This window comes from Corapipo altera, unplaced genomic scaffold (assembly GCF_003945725.1).
Source record: "Corapipo altera isolate COAL_440 unplaced genomic scaffold, ASM394572v1 68, whole genome shotgun sequence".
NCBI classification, from domain to species: Eukaryota; Metazoa; Chordata; class Aves; order Passeriformes; family Pipridae; genus Corapipo; species Corapipo altera.
In genome coordinates this window covers 3086356-3100681 of record NW_020884919.1, presented here as the reverse complement: position 1 = coordinate 3100681, position 14326 = coordinate 3086356, and the positions used below count along the sequence as shown (strand labels likewise).

General features: G+C 40.0%; 1 long non-coding RNA gene across 1 annotated transcript; it reads left to right on the top strand.

Moving 5' to 3' along the window:
- The first annotated feature begins 368 nt into the window (after positions 1-368).
- Positions 369-2415, top strand: LOC113953296. Its single transcript, XR_003529828.1, has 3 exons — positions 369-677; positions 894-982; positions 2321-2415. It is a non-coding gene; the product is annotated as an uncharacterized LOC113953296 (long non-coding RNA).
- Positions 2416-14326: the final 11911 nt, after the last annotated feature.

Genomic DNA, 14326 nt, shown 5'->3' with positions numbered 1-14326 from the left:
TTATACAAGATGCAAATTAGGAGCTTGATTAAACGAAACCCAGTGTTCAGTCTGTGTCTGGTGAAGTTTCTGTAGGCACAGCAGCAATTAATGTGGGGCCAGCTAAGCAAATCTGTTGTGAACACGTTTCACTTTATGCAATATATACACATAAAGCATGAAATTTTGGCCCAGGTGGATGTGCCAGTCTGTTGAGATTACCTGATCCAGGAGATGCTTTAAATTATGGAAACCACAAGAGATCAATACTTCTCCAAACGTCTTTGGCACATTGAATAGAATTAAAAAAAAAGAAATAAATATAAGTTTTCAAGGTTTCAGAAATATCCAATCCCCATCTGAAAAAGGAGTCCATTTGAGCTCTTGATTAACCAGAACCAACATTGGAGAGGTGGCCTCTGATCTCCATGTTTAAATTTCAGTCTTGGAACAGACTGAAGAGGCTGGATTTAAAGTCTGGATTTTGTTTCACTTGCAGTAGAATGGAAGAGCTGCCAAGCTCAGGCACCACCAGTGCTTTGTGGAAGCCGACATATGAATTTGTTCTACAAATGTGCCAGGGACACCCTGATCCAACAGTCAGATCACTTCCAGAAGACACAGAGTTACATCTCTGAGCTGACTTCCAGTTCTTATTACCACCCATTAAGAGAAAAATTCTGCATAAAGCAAACCAGGTAATTAATTACAGCACTGAGTGGTATCCCCTGGAAAAAGTCTTATCTTCAAATATGTAAAAATAAATAAAAATAAGATAAAATATCCCAACACTTCAAACAAAGAAGGTCTCACTCCTCTCATGGGCTTTGGGGACTTGAGATTGCAGGTGGGTTTTGGGGTTTTGTGCTTGACTAAGGTGGGACAGAAGTAACTGAGGTGAGTTTTGGTTGCAGGAAAGAAGAGAAAGAATGTCTGTGGGAAGGATGTAAAGGACAACAGGAGGAAAGAGATAAGTGACTACATTAACTTCATCTGAGAATAAGTAAGACAAAAATCTCTTCAGCATTGTGGTGGGAAACCTCTGCAGATTTATTGTATGAAAGGACATTTTTAGCCCTTTTTGTCTTTGTTGTATTTTTTAAAAAGTATTAATTATTGTGTATCGTGCCACACAGTTCCTATTTTGCACTTTTATTAAAGACCACTAACTTTAAGGTCTGCTCTCTTAACTATCTTTCTGTTCCTGGATCTAACCTGCTGATAGCAGAACATGTTGTTGGAAAAGGAGGTCCCAAGAGAAAACACCATAAAAAAAGGAAATATATAAGTAAAGAAATACTAGTAACTGTGATGTGATATCATTTATGCTTTATTTCTGAATGGATCAGAGGAAGCCTGCCTGTCAAAAGGAAAAGGATACAAGAATGAACACTGCCAGAAAATATTACATTAAAAAATTTCTCCTTCTCTGGGATGAATACGGTAGAGTAAAAGTGTTCCTACAGAAGAAAAAAAAAAAAAGATAAATTATGTGTTGATTTTAAGTACAGTGTGAGAATGAAGGAAATATGAGCTGCAGAGAGATACAAAGAGGAATGGTGTGATGGGTTCAGGCTGGGGTGGTGTTTCACACAGTTGGGGAGGAGAGGTGGAGGAAAAAATTGGGGATCTGCTGCATCCTGAGCCATCAGCCATGGGGGAAGTTTTCCCACAGTTTTGCCACTCATTTACTGTCCTGTGAGGAACTGAATGCAAATTATCCTTTAGACAGAAAGGGGTAACATTCTTGTCCTCATTCTTCTTCATCAGCCCCTTCCTTTTCCTGGTAAATCTTCTCTGATTCCTTTTGTACCTGAAGGTGATGGAAAAAGAAGAGACAACCCCTATTGGCCTTATGGACCCCGCTCCCTTCAGTAGCCCAAGGACTTGTAGATCCATTTTACAATGAAATAAAGCCACATAAGTTTAGATTTTTCTTATTCATCCGAATTATACATAATTCAAGGTAATGCCTAACAATGGGTAGTGGCATTATTTCACCTACTGTGGATTTATCCTCGCAGTGGAACTGAAAACTCTGAGCATCCTGTTCCACAAGTGCCAGTACTTAAAGGAAAGAAAATCCTTTCTTTAGTTTTCATGGAATCACAGAATGGCTTGGGTGGGAAGGACTTTTAAAGGCCATCTATTCCAACCCCCTGCCATGGGCAGAGACACCTTCCACTAGCCCAGGTTGCTCCAACCTGGCCTTGGACACTTCCAGGGATCCAGGGGCAGCCACAGCTTCTCTGGGCAACCTGTGCCAGGGCCTCACCACTCTCACAGCCAAGAATTGTTTCCTAATCTCTAACCTAACCCTACCCCTGTCCTATCACTACAGAACCTTTTCCAAAGTCCTTCAAGGCCTTATCCAAGACATAGACAAGGAATGGTTGGCAGCTGTCCCACTGCTGGGAGCTGGAGGAGCTCAGGGGACAAAGTAACCATCTCCTTACCAGCCTGTCTCTCCAAAGACAACAAAAAGCAGTAGAAGGAGCAGAGAGGATGAACAATTTTTCCTTTAATGTAAATTTGTTCTGTCTCTTTTTTTTCTTTTTCTTTTTTTTTTTTTTTCTAATTCTTTTTCCCTTTCTTTTGCAGTTGCAAATGTTTTGAGAATCCATCATTTTCCCAGGTTGATGGGAAGACTCTGGTGACCCAGCTGTGAGTCACGATTCCCAGCTGGGTGGCTCTGAAAAGAGACAAGAAGCTCTGATGTGTCCCTGATCCCCCACCAGCACAGGCCAGGAACATCTGTCTGCTCCTTCCCTTCCTTCAGACAGTCCCAAGGAGGAGGCAGGCAGGCAAGTAGGAATATGAAAGGCAAGGGATCAACTGGCCGTGTTGTATTAGCCAACTTAAATAATTCTTCTTGGCTGTGGAAACAGTCTTCCCATCCAAAGCTGTGCTGCTTTTTTTTTTTCTCCTTTCCTTTTTATTTTTTCCTCAAACAGGAACAATTTATTTCCACTTTTGGGCAAGTTTCTTGGCCAAGGGTGAGCTCTCCCTGTTGCCTCTTCCCGGTGTCCCCCAGGTGACCTTACAAAGTGCCTCAGGGACCCAACTTTAGTGAATAGCAAAATCAAAATATGCAAATGGAGCTGGGATTATTACATATGTAATCATGAAAACATTTTTCCTACACTATTGCCTGTGCCCAGCTTCCTGCCCTACTGCTCTGAGTGCCTCTGTGCTGTCTATAGCTGTTAAGCTGAAGCACCCGAGGATGGCTCTGAAGCAGGAAGAGAGTTTTCAATCTGCAGGATGGTTTTCCAGACACTTTCTTTCTCATTCTCCTCAAGATAGTTGCTGTTTCTCCGGATTTCACTGTTATTATTTGGATGTCTCTGCTTCAGAGGGAAGGGGGGATGAATGGCTCGTTCAGCCTCTTCAGTCCACTCTAGTTCTATTTTAGTTTGAGCAGCCTGTGCTACTTCGAGAGATGGGAGCAGTTCATGCCAATAACTCAATCTTTCTGCAAAGTTCAGCATCTCAGGCTGGAAAGAAAACCCAAAAAAAAAAACCCTAAAAGTAAAACTACACAAATGCAGGCAGCTGAGTCCTGCAGTCAGGTCCAGGTGATTGAAAGTTTACATCCTGAGTCACAGAATCCTAGAATCCTAGAATGGTTTGGGTTGGAAGACCCAAAAGACCACCTAGTTACAGCCCCTGCTGTGAGCAAGGACACCTTCCGCTAGATCAGGTTGCTCCAAGTCCCATCCTTGCCCTAATTTGGCTTTTCCTGGCTTCCTTCCTTCAAAGTAGAAGTGATGAAATTCATTTGGGCATTTTAGTGAATGAAAGGATGCATAATGAGTCAGGAAATCCTACTCACCTTAGCAGTTAAACAGATGTTTGAAGTCTGAAGCCTGAAGGCTCTGTACAGCCAGTGAGGAAAAGTGTGGGATGCTGATGACAGATGTGGAGGAACACTTATCTGAAAACATGTATTTTTATTCTGATATAAACCTCAGTTTTGTTCCTTTAGTTTTTAATGCAATGTGCAGTATTTTAAGGCATATGTAACTAGTAAACCCCCCAAACTCTATCATTAAAAGCCAAAACAATGTTTTCCATTTAAAATCTGTAAAGAAAAAAAAAACCACCTTAGCTTTTGAGATTAATTCAGTTTTCACAATTTTTATATGGTTTTGCAAAGTATTTTTTTATGCAGCCTCAAGGAATGATCAGTTTGCACTGCAAGTCTTTTGTATCAGCCCATACAAGAGCACTCCCTGTGCTATTCCATCGTGGAGCGAAGCGGAAGCGTTCCCTGGGCTGTGGAGCAAGTGGAGAGGAAGTGTCATCCACAATATCTGAACAATGAACAGAGCACCTCGCCACAAAGTCAATTATCCTTTCAAAGCAGCCATCCTGCGTCCTCAGGACCAGATGTTGGCATTGTGAGATTGTGATTCTAATCTAAAGGGAAGGCTGGATTTTTATTTTTTTTTTAATGTTGGCTTTCCGAGGATTAAGTTGGATATTTTCAGTATAGTTGAAAGAAGAGAGTTATAAACCCCCAAACCCAAATGCTCTTGTTTGTTTCAAACTCAATCATTGCCTTCTGGACAAGGCATGAAATGGAAAGCCCACTGTGAATCTCAGAATATTTGATTTCAGGTAAATTGCCACATCAGCTGATGTTTGAAAAAATATGCCTGTATCCGAAAATATACATCCACCACTTCGGATGGGGCTTGGAACAACTTGATCTAGTGGAAGGTGTTCCTGCCCATGGCAGGGGAGTTGGTACTAGATGACCTTTAAGGTCCCTTCTATCCCAAACCATTCTAGGATTTCATGATCTTTTCACATGTTTCAGCCACGAAGCCTGAATGTATTTTTTCTTGATAAAGACAAATAAATAATTAAATAATCAAGTTTGATAAGTAAAATTCAGGTGGCTGTGGGCTAGAAAATGCAGATTCTTTTTTATCTCCTTCATGACATGTTTAAATCTGGTTCTGATCTCTAATGACCAAAACTCTTTCTGACTCCTCTCTGGTCTGTGCAGATCGAACAGTGGCTCTCAGCTTCACTCCTATCTGGTATCTATCCTCATCCCCAGTGCCAAAACAAACCCTTCTCCTCTGTGTTTTCCTCTTAACAACACTGCTACAGAGGCCAGGGACTGACAACCTGCCTCTTAACCCTCAAACCTTCTGTTCCAGGGGATCAGAAGAAAAATTATTGAGGGAACTTTTCCTGCTGTTCAACCGTTTAGTCATGTGGGAAAACAGATTGCCAAGCTGGCATTCCGGGATCCCTAATTCCCTTTGCAAACGTGGGCAGAAAGGGAAGACAGGAAGAACTTGAGAAAATTGTTATCACAGGATCACAGAATGGTTTGGTTTGGAAGGGACCTTTAAAGCTCATCTCACTCCACCCCTCGCCATGGGCAGGGACACCTTCCACTAGACCAGGTTGCTCCAAGCCCTGTCCAGTCTGGCCTTGGACACTTCCAGGTGTTCACTCAAACTATTGTTTTATAACTGTATCAGCCACTGTGCTCATGCAGCCACGTTCTTTATTTATCCAGTTGGACATACTAAATTACTTTTATCGTAATGCTTGAGAAATAATTGTCTTACCTCTCTTAGGACATGCTGGAGGGTTTATTCTCCCCTTGCTATCTAAGTAGTTACACTCATAAATCCTCATGCATTGAGAGCAGAATAGTCTTTATATGCCTAGAAATTTCTAAGCTATTATCCCCAAATCCTAATTAACCATTATTAAAAATAATGTGTTCTTTTTAGAGCCTGAGATATAGCAACACGATAAGATACGATGTGAAAATCCCAAATATCACATAATGTGTAATTCTGCTGCTTTACTTTTGCTCTTTTATTAGAGATTTCTAACGTAATGCTGCATTCTCATTCAAAGTGGTAGGATTCAATAGCATATAGTGTGCAAACTGCCAAAACAGAGTCACTGGATTTAGTTTTCCAATAATCAAACAATTGTACAACATGCCTGTACATGTCAGAAACTGGAGAAAGCAAATTTATACACAACACCATGTATTTTGTGGATAGCGATAACCCACCCAAATCTAATTTAATCAAATATTTAAAGAGGTAATAATTAATTTTTAAAGAATTGAAGTGAACCGTAACTAGGAAGAAATGTTATTGTTTATTTTTAATGCCAGAACAGTATTCCTGATGCATTTTTAATATTTCATTAAGGCAGGAACTTTCATACTATATTTTTCAAGTTTTTATATCTCATTCAGACTTTTTTTTCCTGAAGAAAGGTGAAATACTGTAGGCAAACTTGAGGCTTGAACTGATACATTCTTTGAGGATCTTTTGTCATAACTAATTAAACACAACCAGAACTATTTTTAAACAAGCTAAGACACAACACCTGGTTGGGAGCCAGGCAAGTGCTTCTTTTTTTTAGCTTGTGTCTGCGTCCTTCCCATCAGATATTGCTTTCTACCCTCTCTTTTGAGCTATTATTCATAATTCTTACCTTTTAGGAGAGGTATTTGCAAGCAACGTTTTAAAGCCCACCACTCCCTGTGCCTTTCAAAGCCACGGACTGCTCTGTCTTGGTCTTTTGTTTTTTTTGATGAAGTGTCTCTCACATTTTGAGCCTTTTATACCCAGGACTGTGGAAGGCTGTTTATTGCACTCTGGCTCCAGCCCTAGTTAAAGGTGTGAACTACCAAAGTGGAAGGGGGCACATGCACATTAACACTGCTGTGGAAAACATCGCTTGACAGATGGGTGCATGTTAAATGGATGTTTGAAGAAAGGTGTTTGCAATAAAAATCTTGAGTATGGCATCAGAGGGAGACCACACACAATTTTCCAGCTTTATGTCTGTAATATAGAAGGGTCAAGCTTGTTATAGTGCCCGTGCTTTTTTACTGTCTCAGACTTTGCTCTGTTGCTCTCAACAGCTTCCATAGGAATGTGAAGTATCAGGGTTCAAATGCCACATAAATAGGTGTGTTTTAATTCATAGACACACACATTTATATTTGATATGTCATTGTAATGTCTTCAAGAAGAGCAGTGGAGCTGGGGAAGGGTTTGGAGCACCAGGAGCGGCTGAGGGAGCTGGAGAGGCTCAGACTGGAGAAAAGGAGGCTCAAAGGGGACCTTTTCACTCTCTGCAGCTCCCTGACTGGAGGGGGGAGCTACATGGAGGTCAGGCTCTCCCTCTGAGTATTAGGCAATAGGACAAGAGGAAACAAACTCAAGTTGCATAAGGGGCCGTTTATATTGGATATTAGGGGAAATTTCTTCACAGAAAGGGTTGCCCAGAGCAGTGGTGGAGTCACCATCCCTGTAGATGTGACAGTGAGGGACATGGCTTAGTGGTGGGCTTGTTGGACTTGGTGATCTTGATTACCTTTTCAGCTTAACTGATTCCATTTATTGCATTTATTTTAAAGACACCTATTTCCAAGGGCCTACACAGGAGCATGAGGATCTGAGAACCTGTGGTATAATTTGTCTGTTCATTCAATGAATGGGTAACAAAATGGTCCAAGGGTAAGTTGAGTTTCTCCAGTTTCACTTAGTGTTCTCGATCTGTGGAGGATAAAGGAGATGTTCTTAACATCACCCACTTGCAGAATGGGGAATTTGATGTGCAGATCTTCCCTTGCTTGTAAAAATCTACCTCTGAACTAAGAGCTGAAATGTTGAAATCCTGGTTGAGAGTATATATCCAGGATTAGGTATATATGTTCAATGTAAATAGTCATTTGGGATTTCCTTGACACTCTTCTTGTTGGAAACTTGGTTATAAAAACACTTCCTTTTTTTCTTTCCCCTTCTCCTCCCTCTTTTTTTTTCCCAGTGTATTGCTGTAAAACACTTGGTACCTGAAGATTTTTTTTCCCCATTATTGAACGTCTCCTACTGTGCAAAGAAGTTGACTGGGTGCATGGTAAGAAAGAGAACCTTTAGGCAAGAAGATCTCTCCTTGTCTGATACTAAGATGATGGAGCTGTTTGCTGTTCCCTGGACACAAAGTAAGACCTTCCAAGCAGAGCACTGTATTGTCTATATTTTTACTCTTTTCCCAAAATATTTTTGGCTAAACCATCTCCTCTCTATGAAGGGAAATTTTTCACCCTCCGCCTTAGCTGAATTGTTTTTTTTTTCTTTATGTATGGAGGTCTTCTTTTTTTAACTGAGTTTATAACTATTTGCTTCTTTGCCTTTTCAAATGTCTAGTCCAGGAATCCTTCCACCTGAGATTACTGAGAAAAACCCCACACAAATAACAGCTATGCACAGTTTACAACTTGTAGATTTGAGTTGGTTTATGTAAATTTGCAAATATGAAAGGCTATGTGAGAAGACTTCAGGCAGAGAACACTCCCCAGTTTTCAGGTAATTTTTATGCTCTAACAAGTTTGCTCAGTTTTTGTGGACACCTCCTTGTAAATGGTTCTTTTGCTATGACAATAGATTGCTTAAAGAGTCTGAAAACACTCTGGCTTGGTGGAAAAGAGGGTAAACTCCTCCTTCAAAACTTTTGACTTGGAAAGAGGCATTTGAAGCCACACAACTGGAATATGAACATTCACACCCACTGTACCAATGGTTCAAAAATCCTCCTCTTCTCCCCCAGGCCCAGCTCCAGCAAGCACTTACACACATGCTTAACTTTATGCACACGAGTAATCCCATTGATTTAATGGGATTATTCCCATATGTGCAGTTACACACACATAAGTGTTTGCAGGATTGGGGACTTACTTCTCTCGCAGTGATTTGAAACCTGTGGAAGAAAATGCTGTATGCAAGTGAGGTATTGCTTAATGGCCAAACATTAAACCTGATTTTTTCTGCTGAAATCAGTGGGGCTGTGCCAGTTTGTACTGGCTGAGAAACTGTCCTTTTCTCTGTATAATTTGCACTTTCTAGATGCAACATATTTGTGGCTATCACAGCATAGAAAGGGGAATGGAGAGATAATTAGTAGCAAAAATATGAAGAGAAGAATTTTTCCATGTTTAGAGGTTACTGTATTCCAAATCTTGATTTATAACTTGAATTTCATTTAGAAAATGTTCAGATATGCACAAGATATTCTCCTCTATAATGTGATAACTTGTGGTTGTTTGAGCTCTGATGAAAAGGTTTACCTTTTAACTGTTTAAATATTAAAATCTATATGTACACAGATGTATAGAAGAAAAGTATTTCCAAGCAAAACTATATATAAATATGGATGCTCACATGCTTGGAAACTTTCATGTACAGGATGAGCAGTACAAGAAAAACCACCCTCCAACCAACTTTGTTAAAAATAACTGAACTTACAGTTGCCCCTGACTTGGAGAGTTTACTTTTCATCTGAAATTCTGCAGCCAAGATATTTTTAAAAAATTTAAGGCAAGTAACCATCTGCCATAAATGATAGAAATGGAGTATAAATAAAATAGTACTTGTAGTATTCCAGTGGAAATCACATGCCAAACACATCCACGGTCTCAGCAGCAGGAACACTCTCAGATGTCAGGAACAAAAGCAGAGAGAGGAGTTGGTTTGGCCAGGACATGTTTTGCTGTGCATGGTTTATCTAGTTGGCTGTCCTGAAAAACCACATTATTAAGCAATTTGGGCTGGAGCATCATTATTCCCCATGAAGAATTTAAGGAAGATCTTGACTTGAGCATGTTGCAAGAGGAGTCCTGCTGTGCCATTTGGTATAAAACTCTAATCAGTCTTATGCCACTGGCACATTTGAGCACCTAGTGGGACACGCCGGGCATCAATGCTCAAGGTTTTATATAAGGTAACAGCTGCTTTGGTCAGGCAGTTAATTAAATGTGTTAATTTTCCATACAACCAGCAGTAGTGACAACAGATCAGAGTGGGATTTTATGACATTTCAGGGTTCCCTTATGTGATCACAGCAATGGATCGCACCCACATCATCCTTCACATCCCTCCACTGAATGATGCTGCCTTTCCCCTTTGGAAATGGCTCCAGTCTTTGACTCCATGAATATTAGAGCAATGGTAATGCTTTGGTACCACTTACTGCATGTTGCCAGTTGTCCCAACTCCAGTCTTGCAAAGCTGTTTGGGCTTATTCCCACGCTGATATTGGTTTAGTCAGAGACGCAGCAATTCATTTACAAGGCAAAAGTACTTCTTATTTTCTCCTTCCTATCTTACATTCCTTGTTAGAAATGTTTAATGAGCAGATATATAGGCTGGAAATAAAGCAGTGTGATATTTTTGAATAGATAGCACATTCTTCAGATGTAGAATTACAGGAAATTATCTCCTTGTTCTTGATAGTTTGGCTTGTACAACATTGCAGTATGACAAATTCAACCTTTTCTGTACATTATTACTTTCATAACATGATAATAACTCAAATGCATCCAGAAAGAGAAGGTAAATGGGGACGATTCGTGAAAAGGACTTGAAGAACATATTTAGAAGTAATAGTCTGACAAATATGAAGGCTGAATAATATAAATGAACTGAACAAGTTTCCTCCCCACCAAATGGATAATACAGTGTGAAGAAAAGTGGAAGAAATGTAAAATGCCAAGTTAGGCATGTAAGGCCTGACCAAAAATGAGTCACACTCCCACGCTTTTGGCTCCCAATTTGAAATGTTTGTTTTTAGTTGATTGGGTAGCCACTAAAAGTGTATGGTGAGCTTTGTTTGGATTCGATCTGTCACTTTTTTTTTGATGGGTGACAATGATTTTATGACATATGTCACGTTGTGTCACATCACTCAGAACACATCAAGTCATGCTCTGTCCCATCATTTCTGAAGGCAATAATGCCACTCAACGTGACGTGACATGACGAGATGTAACGCAACCCAACAGCTGAAAAAATGAAGGCAAAGTTTGGTAGGTGCGACACAGACCCCAGAAATTACATTGTGAGGAATATCAGGAAGATCCCAGGGGTCTGAAGTTTGCAAAATGGGTCAGTTGATTATGTCTTCATGAAGGTGGGCTCTGAGTTACTCAGTGTAGAGAGGCAGTGAGTAGTTACTGTAATCATGGTACGAGTCTGTCATTAGGCTTAGTGATAAAATTGAGTTCTTCAAGGAAAACTTGCTGGAAAGATGAGCCTTATGCCTGAAATGTGACAAGACTGGAACTGTCTCTGACCTGAAAGGCTGTGTGTCTGCAAGTGTTTTGGAGCATTTAAAATTTCTGAAACCTCAGGGAATGTCCTAAGCATAAACATTGCTAGAAGCCCTGATATAGCTGGATGCAGTCTTCTAACATATTTCAAATAAAAATTGCTACAATCTTTACCAGCTCTGCTCTTTTTTCCTAACAATTATCTCCTTTCCTGTGTTTTGACTATCAGGAGTAAGGTGTTAGTGTTGTATATGTTGTCTTATCTACCCATGTGCACCCACAAAGGACCTTCAGCTACATCAGCAACAGGATATTTCCATTTTGAACACAGCACTTAAGCACAAAATGTGAAGCTCCATCATCAGCCGAAGCTTTCACCAGAAGATCTCAAATTCCTTAGCTGACAGGATTGCACCAGAGGTGTTTTTAGGTAGGTGAAACTTCTTTAGCCATGTGCATAACCAAATATCATGTGTTTGCTACTGTTATCCACTTCCATGGCTACACTTGGTTCATCAGTCTAAGGTCCACAATCCAAACCATTCTGAGATTCTCTGACTCCCAGTACTGAAATCCTTCCTGACCTATCTGACTGATATCACTGACCTGAACTTGTCTTCCATTTCCTAAGGCAATTCCTGAGATTGTGCTCAATGGCTCATTTCTCCTTTCCTGAAGCTGAGCCTTTTTTAATCCTTTAAAACATTTGCTGGGAATTACATCCCAGTGAATATGATAAGCTTCAGTAGAAGAAGCTGCCAGAGTACTCACAAGCACAGGTTGGGGGAATTAAGTCTCTCTTTAATGTGGGAAGGACATAAGAAAGCCCATGGACTTCAGCCACTGGCTTTTAGATGTCCTTCTAACCACTGGATGTTGTAAATGAGGCCACCAAGATGATACTTTTACATCTTACATTACAGTGAGTCCTAACACAATGTCCAAATGACTGCTTGTGGCTCTGAAGCAGAACAGAAAGATGAACTTGGTTTACTGGCCTTATGTACCACTCTCTTTTCATAATTTCCTTCTTGTATATCCTTTCCTACTCCTCAGGTCTGATTTTCCCTGTTAATTATCTTGGAAGACACCCTTGTTGTATGGAATTTTCGTTATGCACTAGGGCAGATGAGAACTGATCTGAGTAACAGCCACCCCCTTTTCTTGGTGACATTTTCCCATCAGAAAAACAACAAAAAACCCCTGCAGTTCTCCACTTTCCTCTTCCAAATGTCATTAAGTAATTTACTGACTGAATATCCTGAGATTCTTCCACCTTTCCCGTGCACACCGACGAGAAACTCATGTAAATTCTCACTTTATTACCACACCTGTTAGAAATCACTGCTGCAACTTAGGTGTGAAAAAAATGTGGCTGTACTATACCCAGTAAGAAATGCAGACCAGGCTCGGTGTAAGTGCATCCCCACTGCTATAAAACAGACACAACTACTTTGGTGACATTCACTGTTACTGTACGTTGACAAGTTCCCATTTAATTTACTACATATGGTTCCACGTCTCCATAGCTACTCTCGTGAATTCATTATTCATTAAATAAGTGATGAATTTACTTAAATATTGCGGCCACATGGCCGACACAAATGCATTCTAATATTATTAACACGTTGCCAACTTGCAACTCTTCGAAGTCTGAGTAAATGTTTTGACAAGAAGAGGCAGCAAGAACAAATAAGTAGTAGCAGCCTAGATGAAGTTCAGCCATAGTTCTAACAGCTTTAAAGTCTTAACAGTGTTTTCACTGGGGCAGTACCAGATAAATTGCTCTTATGTGTGCATACAAGAGACTAAAATTCCTTTGAAAGTTTATAATTTCTCATGGGAAAACACAACATAAAAGTTACTTTTACTCATAGAAAAACAACACCATATTTTCCTGTCAACCTTTGCTGTTGGGAATTTCAAACTTTTTGCATTTTTTCCCTGTGATTCTTTGTCGACCCAAGGGACAGGCGTTTACAACATAATTTACTTTCGGCGTGTCTCTGTAAATCATTGTAATACTTTCTATGGCTAGCAGGGAAAAAAAAAAAGGCAGCACTCTACAGTTGGACTGACAAAACAGTTTTCCAAGACTTCAACAGCAAAGCAAAAACCCCTATTTGAGGAGAACAACACTACCACGGAGAGACACACAAAAGACATTTATTTTGTTAGGGCTTTATATGAATTTTTGTATTTAGAGGGTGTAATATTTATTGGAAAATATTTATTGAAATATATTTACTTGCAGTAAAATGTACAGAATGTGTGGAGCATAAAACATGTCTTGCTGGCAGGATTCTGGATATGAAAAGAAAATCACTGGTATTTCATTTTTTGGAGAGGGCAGGGTTTTTTTCCCTTACCTCTCTTAAACCCTGTTGTTGTCACTGCTGTTGTGCAGGCTTAAGAGTCAGTTAGGTGTCAGTTGTCTCAGGTTAGGTGCTCTAACACAGCCTGCCATAAAAAAGCTGGAAACCTGTAGAGCTTTTCAGCTTCACTTTTTGAGACTGCTGCTAATATCAAGGCTCATTCAGTTTTACATTAGAACTTGATGACTTGCACATTGGTTGAACCTTCACCTTTTACAACCTTAATGGGGATTTATTAGCTATTTCACAGTGTGTAAATTTGAATCTAGGTCAGATGAGGAAGAAAAATAGGGCAAATCTGGGCCTTAAGTATAACCTGCATATAATATATCAGGATAAAAAAAAAGGTGCAAAATTAAACAGATGATTAAAAGTGTCTAGAGCAGTCAGAGTTTGAAAAAAGAGCTTGATAAATTAGGGGTGTACATAGGGGTTTTTTTCGAGTTCAAACTCAGGTGACTGGTGAAAGTCTGGTTTCCACACAAATTCAGCAGATTAAGGAGTTAAAATAGCTTGTTAACCTGTTTCTGCTAACTGCTGCAAGAGGAAATGTAACCCAGGTGTGTTTGATATTCACAAGATTAAAGCTTTTGTCTACCATCAAATGTTCACCACATTAAAGCCGTTTTAATGAGGTATTGGAAGATAATGAATGTAAGCCTCTAATTCACTGCAGAGGAGACAGCCTGCCCCTGCTTTGACCCCGCTGCAGCCAGGTATCTAAACCAACAGATTAGTCACACTTAGACCAAAGGATGTGTGTGTAATGGAATAGCCACTACCTGCTGCCATCCTCATCTGCCAAGAATGGATCTGGTTCAGGTGCCTCTGCTTTTCTGACATCAGATATTTCCCATGTGATGGTACC